We start from the raw sequence: 7,241 nt of genomic DNA, 5'->3' as shown, positions 1-7,241 counted from the left end.
TCTTCCTCGCAGTCATGTAACGTGGTGACTGGCATGAAGTAGGTGCTCACCTAACGCTTACCCAGTGACTGAGGGACAGACTGACCAGCTGTGGAAGCCCAAAAGCTAGCAGCGCCTCCTGAAACATCACTTTCATGAATAAAAGGGGATGAAACAGCAGCAGTCTCAATGAAAAGATTGCAAAAGAGAAAAAAAAAATGTCTCTGGGGAGAACTTGTAGCCCTGCTCCTTCTAGCCTTTTCCACAGGCCCTGCCAATCTAGCTCTGAGCAGGATTAACGTTTATTTAAAGCAATTGGCCTCATGCAGCCTGGCTGATTGCGTTGGACGCAGGGGAGAGATTGCGCAGCAGGGGGTGGGCTGGCCTCCAAACTCTCCCAGAAGCCAGGGATTTGGCTCTGATGGGCATCCAGGAGTGGGCCCCAGCAGCCTCACGGGATGAGCCATGCTGTGTGTGATATGAAGCCAGTGGCAATCCATAAGACCAGGCACCAAGAAGTGTCATCATCCAATTCTTGGGTGGGGGTGAGTTTGGCCATGGAGCAGACCTGGAGGTCCACAGGCAGACCGGGGAGAAGGGGAGGTTTCTGAATGTGCTCCTGGACCTGGAACCTCACAGAAGTGCCCAGGGGCGCCCGCAACTGGAGCAGAAACACGTTTCCAGGTTTTTCGTGGAAGGTTCTGTCTGAATACAGCATCCTTCTTATAATAACAAGAAAAAAATGTGACCCAGGACACACCCGCTTTACACAGCATGTGGGAAGGACACTTGTTAGTTATGTGACGTTATTTTTTTTTTTTAATATTTATTTGTTTGAGAGAGAGAGAGGAAGAGAGAATAGGGGAGGGGCAAAGGGGGAGAGAGAAGCTCAAGCAGACTCCCCACGGAGCGCAGAGCTAGACGCAGGGCTCCATCTCACAACCCTGAGATCATGACTCCAGCTGAAATGAAGAGTCAGACACTCAAAGGACTGAGCCACCCAGGGGCCTCAGTTACGTGGCATTATTAATGCCTCGTCCGTTAAAGGAAGATAACATCGAGGAATTGTGCTGAGATTAAATGGGCCCATGCTGTGGCTAGGCATTATTTTGGCATACTCATTAATGTTCATTTTTCTCTCTGTATGTTCCATTCCCTTTCCCTCATTCAGGAGGTTTTGAGGCTTGGAGCAGAGGGAAGAGGAAGAGGAAGGAAGCAGAAGTCATCTACAGCTCTTTTAAGTGTCAAATATACGTCAATCAATAGCAAAAAAAAAATTCTTTTAAGATTTTATTTATTTATTTGATGGAGAGATCACAAGTTGGCAGAGAGGCAGGCAGAGAGAGAGGGGGAAGCAGGCTCCCCGCCAAGCAGAGAGCCCGATGTGGGGCTCGATCCCAGAACCCTGAGATCATGACCTAAGCCGAAAGCAAAGGCTTAACCCACTGAGCCACCCAGGCCCCCCAAATTTTTTAAATTAAAAATGTTTAAAAAATGAAGCTCTTTGAAGAGCCTAAGCCCTCAAGAGAACTGAGGTGGTTTCTGTAGGTGATAAAGGGGTGAAAGAAAAGCGTTCAAGGCATCTTGGCCAGAAGCAGCGGAGAGAGGAGACCATCCCCCTACCTCTAGAACCAGAAGCAGGGTCTCCTGGCATGAAGAAGAATGAGAGTGGGCAAGAGATCTGTGGGCCCCAGAGGAGCTCTAAGGGAGGGGGGGCAGCAGAAGCCTAGGGCGAATGGGTTGGGGATGCATCTAAGCCATGACGGTGACCATGACAAACAGGGAAACATGGGACCTATGGGGTCCCTGTGGCCCATGCAAGGACAGCCTCAGATGTGACTTGGGGACAGTTGAATGAGGACCACAATACCATGCTCCTAACCCACAGCATTGCATTAAGACCTCAGAAATACGACATAACTCCTGCAAGAGGGTATATATATTTTTCCACCAACCTGATGCAAAAAGGGACTAGAAGTCAAAAATGAGGCACCGATACAAAAAACAAAGAAAGTTCTATTTCTTGCGTTTTGGAGGTGTCTGGAAACAGGGAGAAGATCCCAGGCCTCAGCGGATGGAAGGCCTGAATCCAGAGGAGGGGCTGCACATGCACCGTCTGTCCCTCCTGGCCTTTCCTGGGAGGTTCCATATACCGTGTGGCATCCTCCTCAGGCCCCAGCTGCTCTGTGGTGACATCCAGCCTTAGCTTCTTCTGGAGTCTGGAGCCACATTCTCTGACCTCTGTAAAACGTCATGGGGCTGTTTGCTTCTTCCTTGGGATCGGTTAGACTCTGGTAGGTGCTGGAAAGGATGGTCCAGGCTGGTTTTATAAGGCTCCCCATGCACCCCTCCTCGTCAGCCCTCAAGTGGGCCACGTGGCTTGATCCCAAGACCTGGCAAGACAGCCACAGACATCTGCAAAGTGACAAAAGGAGAGAAGCCTACGAAGAAAATAGCACTCACACATGAAAATGCCTGAAAATGTTTTGCAGACACATTCTTCTTCTCTGGGGTGAGGTTCAAGGCCAACAGAGCCAGAAGCCTGGGGCTCCCAGAGGTGACTCAAGCGGCCAGAGCAGATAAGCACAGTTACTTCCTCCCTGGTATGTGTGTATGTCTGGGTGTGTATTTTGTGTGTGTATGCATACACGTATGCGAGTGAGTGTTGGGGTGTGTGTGTGTGTGTGTCTGCCCCAGGACAGGGCCTCTCCCTAGAACTCTGGAGCTGGTAGGACATTTAGTGATCCCCTAAGCCCGGTCACTTCTTTCCAAGGATGCGGAGCCTGAGGCCCAAGGGACACAGCTTACCTGAGGTCACACCATTCTCCAGAGAGAAAGGAGGAAATGGCCCAGGACTCTGAAGTGGTCTTACCTGCACCCCAATACTGGCCCCTCTTGCTTGGTGGAGGTCACAGCCACTGGGTGAAGAGAGAATCTTCAAATGAGATGATGAGAGAGAATCTCAAACAGACTCTGTGCTGAGCACGGAGCCTGATTCGGGGCTCGATCCCAGGACCCCGAGATCATGACATGAGCCGAACCCGAGTCAGGCGCTTGCTTGACCAACTGTGCTATCCAGGCGCTCCTCAAAGGGGCATTTTTAACCTGTAGTTCACAGATGAGGAAACTGGACCCAGATGTGTTCTGCTTCCCATGGCCAGTGCCCCTGCTATTTATGAAACATGATTGACATTTCTGAGCACCTACTACGTGCCAGACACTGTTCTAAACACTCACGTGCATTAGCTCACTCTGTCCTAACAGCGGCAGGTGCTATGATCAGCAGGTTATAAACGAGGTCTCTAACGCACAGGGTTTAAATAATTCACCAAGATTAAAACAGCAAGAAAAGGAAGGGAGGAGTCAGAAATCCAACCCTCCATGAGGGAGGGAAGTGAGACAGGGAAGGGAGGGGAGCCATTGATGTCGATGGTAATAAGCAGAGTGAGTTCTGGGGTTCATCCCCTCCAAGGACAGACGGCACACACACGTTGGGATTTAGCAGAGGAGTGAGAACAGCCCTCCTTGGTTGAAGGTCTCACCTGTGGTATCGGCACATCCTTGGCACTTTGGAGCTGCACCCCCCGCGCCCCCCAGGTGTGGGCTTTGCATCCAAGGAATGTCCCAAGGCAGAGATGCGAGAAGTCACCTTCATAATGTACTGTCATCATCAGCAGTTGACTCCAGGTGGCCCAGGGCAAACAGGCATGGCAGCATCCGCTACCTGGAATTAGGTCGAACAAATGGATGGTCAACAAATGCTCATTTCTTCCCTACTGGCTACAGGTACTTTCTTTGGTTTGTGTCTGTGTGTGTTTACCCAGACATTCCTAAAAATCAATAAAATCCATTTCATTAAGTGTCTGTCAACATGAGATTGGCCTTTGCATCATCCATATTAAAAAAACTCACAGGTCAGGGCACGTGGGTGGCTCAGTCGTTAGGCAACTGCCTTCAGCTCAGGTCACGTCCTGTCCTGGGGTCCTGGGATTAAGCCCTGTGTTGGGCTCCCTGCTCAGCAGGAAGACTGCTCCCTCTCTCACTTCCTCTGCTTGTGTTCCCTTTCTCCCTCTCTCTCTCTCTCTCTCTCGTGTGTCAAATACATAAATAAAATCTTTTTTTTTAAAGATTTTATTTATTTATTTGAGAGAGAGACAGTGAGAGAGAGCATGAGCGAGGAGAAGGTCAGAGGGAGAAGCAGACTCCCCGTGGAGCTGGGAGCCTGATGCAGGACTCAGTCCTGGGACTCCAGGATCATGACCTGAGCCAAAGGCAGTCATCCAACCAACTGAGCCACCCAGGCGTCCCCATAAATAAAATCTAAAAAATTCACAGGTTAAAAAACTTGCTTTATCGGATCACTCACTACCCAATTATTAATTAAACACCACATTGTGAAGATACTAAGTGCCTATGAATTTTTTGCTTAAAATGGTTAGTTGTATGTTATGTGAATTTCACTTAAATTTAAAAATGATCTCACGGTCATGTCCATAAGGAGTAGAGAGAAGTCAAAAGCAGGTGTCAGGTGAGCCACACAGGAAGCAGGAAGGTGACCTCCCCTGCCCAGTCCTGCCAGAGAGATCCCCAGGGTCAACCGCAAACTAAGAGAACAATGAAGTGGTATTTTTTTGTCTTTCAAACTGGGACATGTTTTCACAAATAGTACTCCAATTTGGCAGGAGTATAGTGAAAAGGGCATTCTCAACACTTCTGGTGGGATAAAAATGAGCCTAGACATTCTGGAGGTAGCCTTGCCATTTTGTAATATAAGAATTAAATTGTCCAGGTCTTTTTAATTTTTTAAAGATTATTTACTTATTTATTTATTTATCTGAGAAAGAGAGAGCACACAAGCAGGGAAGCAGCAAAGGGAGAGGGAGAAGCAGGCTCTCTGCTGAGCAGAGAGCCTGATGCGGGGGCTGGATCCCAGGACCCTGAGATCATGACCTGATCAGAAGGCAGATGCTTAACTGACTGAGCCTCCCAGGCGCCCCTGTTCAGGCCTTTATAAATAAAACATTTCCTATCCAGTTTTCATGTGGAGATGTTTTACCCAAGACTATGTCTTCAGCTGGACCTCAAAGAAGAACGTGAATATTTCCTAAGATCATGATCAGTGGTCTAAATATTATTTAATTTAATTTATTTTGTTTTGTTAAGATTTTATTTATTTGTCAGAAAGCCCAAGCAGGGGCAGCAGCAGGCAAAGGGAGAAGCAGGCTCCCCACTGAGTAAGGAGCCCCATGTGGGACTCCAACCCAGGACCCTGGGATCATGACCTGAGCTGAAGGCAGACACCTAACCAGCTGAGCCACCCAGGAGACCCTAATTTTTTTTTTTTTTTTTAAGAGAAATCTATACCTTTTCACTTAGTATAGACTAAGACCATGACTATACCCTTTGTCTTAGGTTCCTGGCCAGAGACAGGCCCAAACATTTAGTCTATAACTGAGGTGGTATTTCAAATCAGTGAGGGAATATTCTCATTAAAGACAAAGGTTATAATGCACTGGGGCAGTTTTCTAACTATTTGGAAAAAAAATAAGTTTAGATCTTTATCTCATACTTTTTTTTTTTTTTTTTTTTTAAGATTTTACTTATTTATTTGGAAGAGTGAGAAAGCACAAGTGGGTGAGACAGGCAAAGGGACCAGCAGACTCTCCACTGAGCAAGGAGGCAGACCAGGGGCTCCATGGGACCCTGGGATCATGACCTGAGCCAAATCTGACACTTAACCTGACTGAGCCACCCAGGTGCCCCGACCTCATACCTTTCATCAAAAAATATTCCAAAGGGGATTAAAAACATGAAGAAGTAGAGGGAGGAGGAGGAGGGGTTTGAGGAAAACGGAGGGGGAGGGAATAGGGAAATTTGTCTGGTACTCAGATGGGAACAGTCCTACAAGCAAAAAGCAAAGGCAAAAAGAATACAAGAAAACATCAAAAGGTCAGACCACATACAAATGTAAAGCTGGTGTGTTAAAAAAAATCTTCAAAAACAGAAACAGGTAACTTCTAAGCTTGGAATAATACTTGCCACGCATGGGAGAGACGTGACATTTTGAAGTGCTTCTAAAAATCGTCGAGAGGGAGAAAAAAATTAAAAATAGGAAAGCGGACAAAAGATAGGAATAGGCAACTCACAAAAGGGGAAGGGTAGCTGTTTGCGTCTATTTTTAAAATGCGGCAGTCACGTGGTTGTGCAGCCAGGGGAAGAGGAACAGAGCCCAGGCTTTGGGCAGAAAAGGCGTTCCCTGTTTCCGGAGGTGCGGGTGCGGGGGGCAATGTCCCGTGGCCTTCCCCCAATCTGGGCCAGGCCTCCAGGGAGCCGGCATCCGGGGTGCCCGAGCTCACCGTTCCCAGGGGCGGGAGAAACCATTCCCTCCGTTGTGGAGGCTTCCCCCCGGGCCAAGACCCGGGCCTCGGGGAGATGGTGAGTGCTCTTCCCGCTTTCCCCGGACGGACTCGGGCCCCAGGACGCGGGCCAGCACCAGGGGTGGGGTCGGGCGCGCGCCCCCAGGGCCGCCTCCCGCGCCCTCCACCGCGCTCCCGGCCACCGGGGGGCAGTGCTGCCCAGGACACGGCCGGCCAAGGCCCGCGCGGGGAGCCCACAAAGGCCCCTTTCTTCTCCGCGCGGAGATGAGTCACGGCGCAGGCAAAGGTCAGAAACGGCCTCGGATCCGGTGCGACTGCAGATCCCGGGCGCGGGGCGGCGGCGGCGGCCGTCAGAGTCACGCGGCTGTCCCGCTCCCCGCACATCGGGCTCCTCCCCGGGCTTGGCGCGCGGCGCCGCGAAACTGGGTCAGGCCCGTGGCCTAGTTTGTGTTTAGCAAGGGCGGCCACTGGCAGGAGGTGAGTGGGCAGGGCATCTCCATTTCCTCCCTGGCTCATTCATGGGACAGATATCTGAAGAGCCCCTACTAAGTGCCAGGCAGGTCAGGGGACTGACCGGCAGTTGCTAGTGAACTTCTGCAGCCGGGCCATGTGAGTTCACAGGGGGTCATCTCAGGACCCTGGAGGCTGGGCTTGCCTGGGCAGGTCCCCAAATCCCTAGGCTCGCTGTCCCATAGCCAAGTTCAGCTGCTCAAATTGGAATGTCTCATCCTGGCGTTGGATTCCCCTGGGATCTAACCCGGCCACCTGCCACCACTCTGACCGCTCCACCGGATGTCCCCACACATGTCCCTGAGCCCCCACCACCCCGGCCCCGCCACCACCCCATTTCTGCCCATCTGGGCCTGGGCTTGTATTCCAGCCCGA

General features: G+C 50.4%; 1 long non-coding RNA gene across 3 annotated transcripts; it reads right to left on the bottom strand.

Annotated features, from left to right (window-relative positions):
* Positions 1-1,423: 1,423 nt before the first annotated feature.
* LOC131816734 (uncharacterized) lies at positions 1,424-6,800 on the bottom strand. 3 transcript variants are annotated; one of them, XR_009348155.1, is made up of 4 exons: positions 6,126-6,800; positions 3,522-3,703; positions 2,852-2,897; positions 1,424-2,394 (listed from the first exon to the last, which is right to left on the bottom strand). It is a non-coding gene; the product is annotated as an uncharacterized LOC131816734 (long non-coding RNA). The 3 variants fall into 3 exon arrangements; XR_009348154.1 differs by having other exon boundaries at positions 6,336-6,800; XR_009348156.1 differs by lacking the exon at positions 6,126-6,800 and adding an exon at positions 3,892-4,266.
* Between the last annotated feature and the right edge of the window lie 441 nt (positions 6,801-7,241).

The sequence above is a fragment of the Mustela lutreola genome, chromosome 15 (assembly GCF_030435805.1).
Source record: "Mustela lutreola isolate mMusLut2 chromosome 15, mMusLut2.pri, whole genome shotgun sequence".
NCBI classification, from domain to species: Eukaryota; Metazoa; Chordata; class Mammalia; order Carnivora; family Mustelidae; genus Mustela; species Mustela lutreola.
This window is presented reverse-complemented; position numbering and strand designations above follow the sequence as displayed.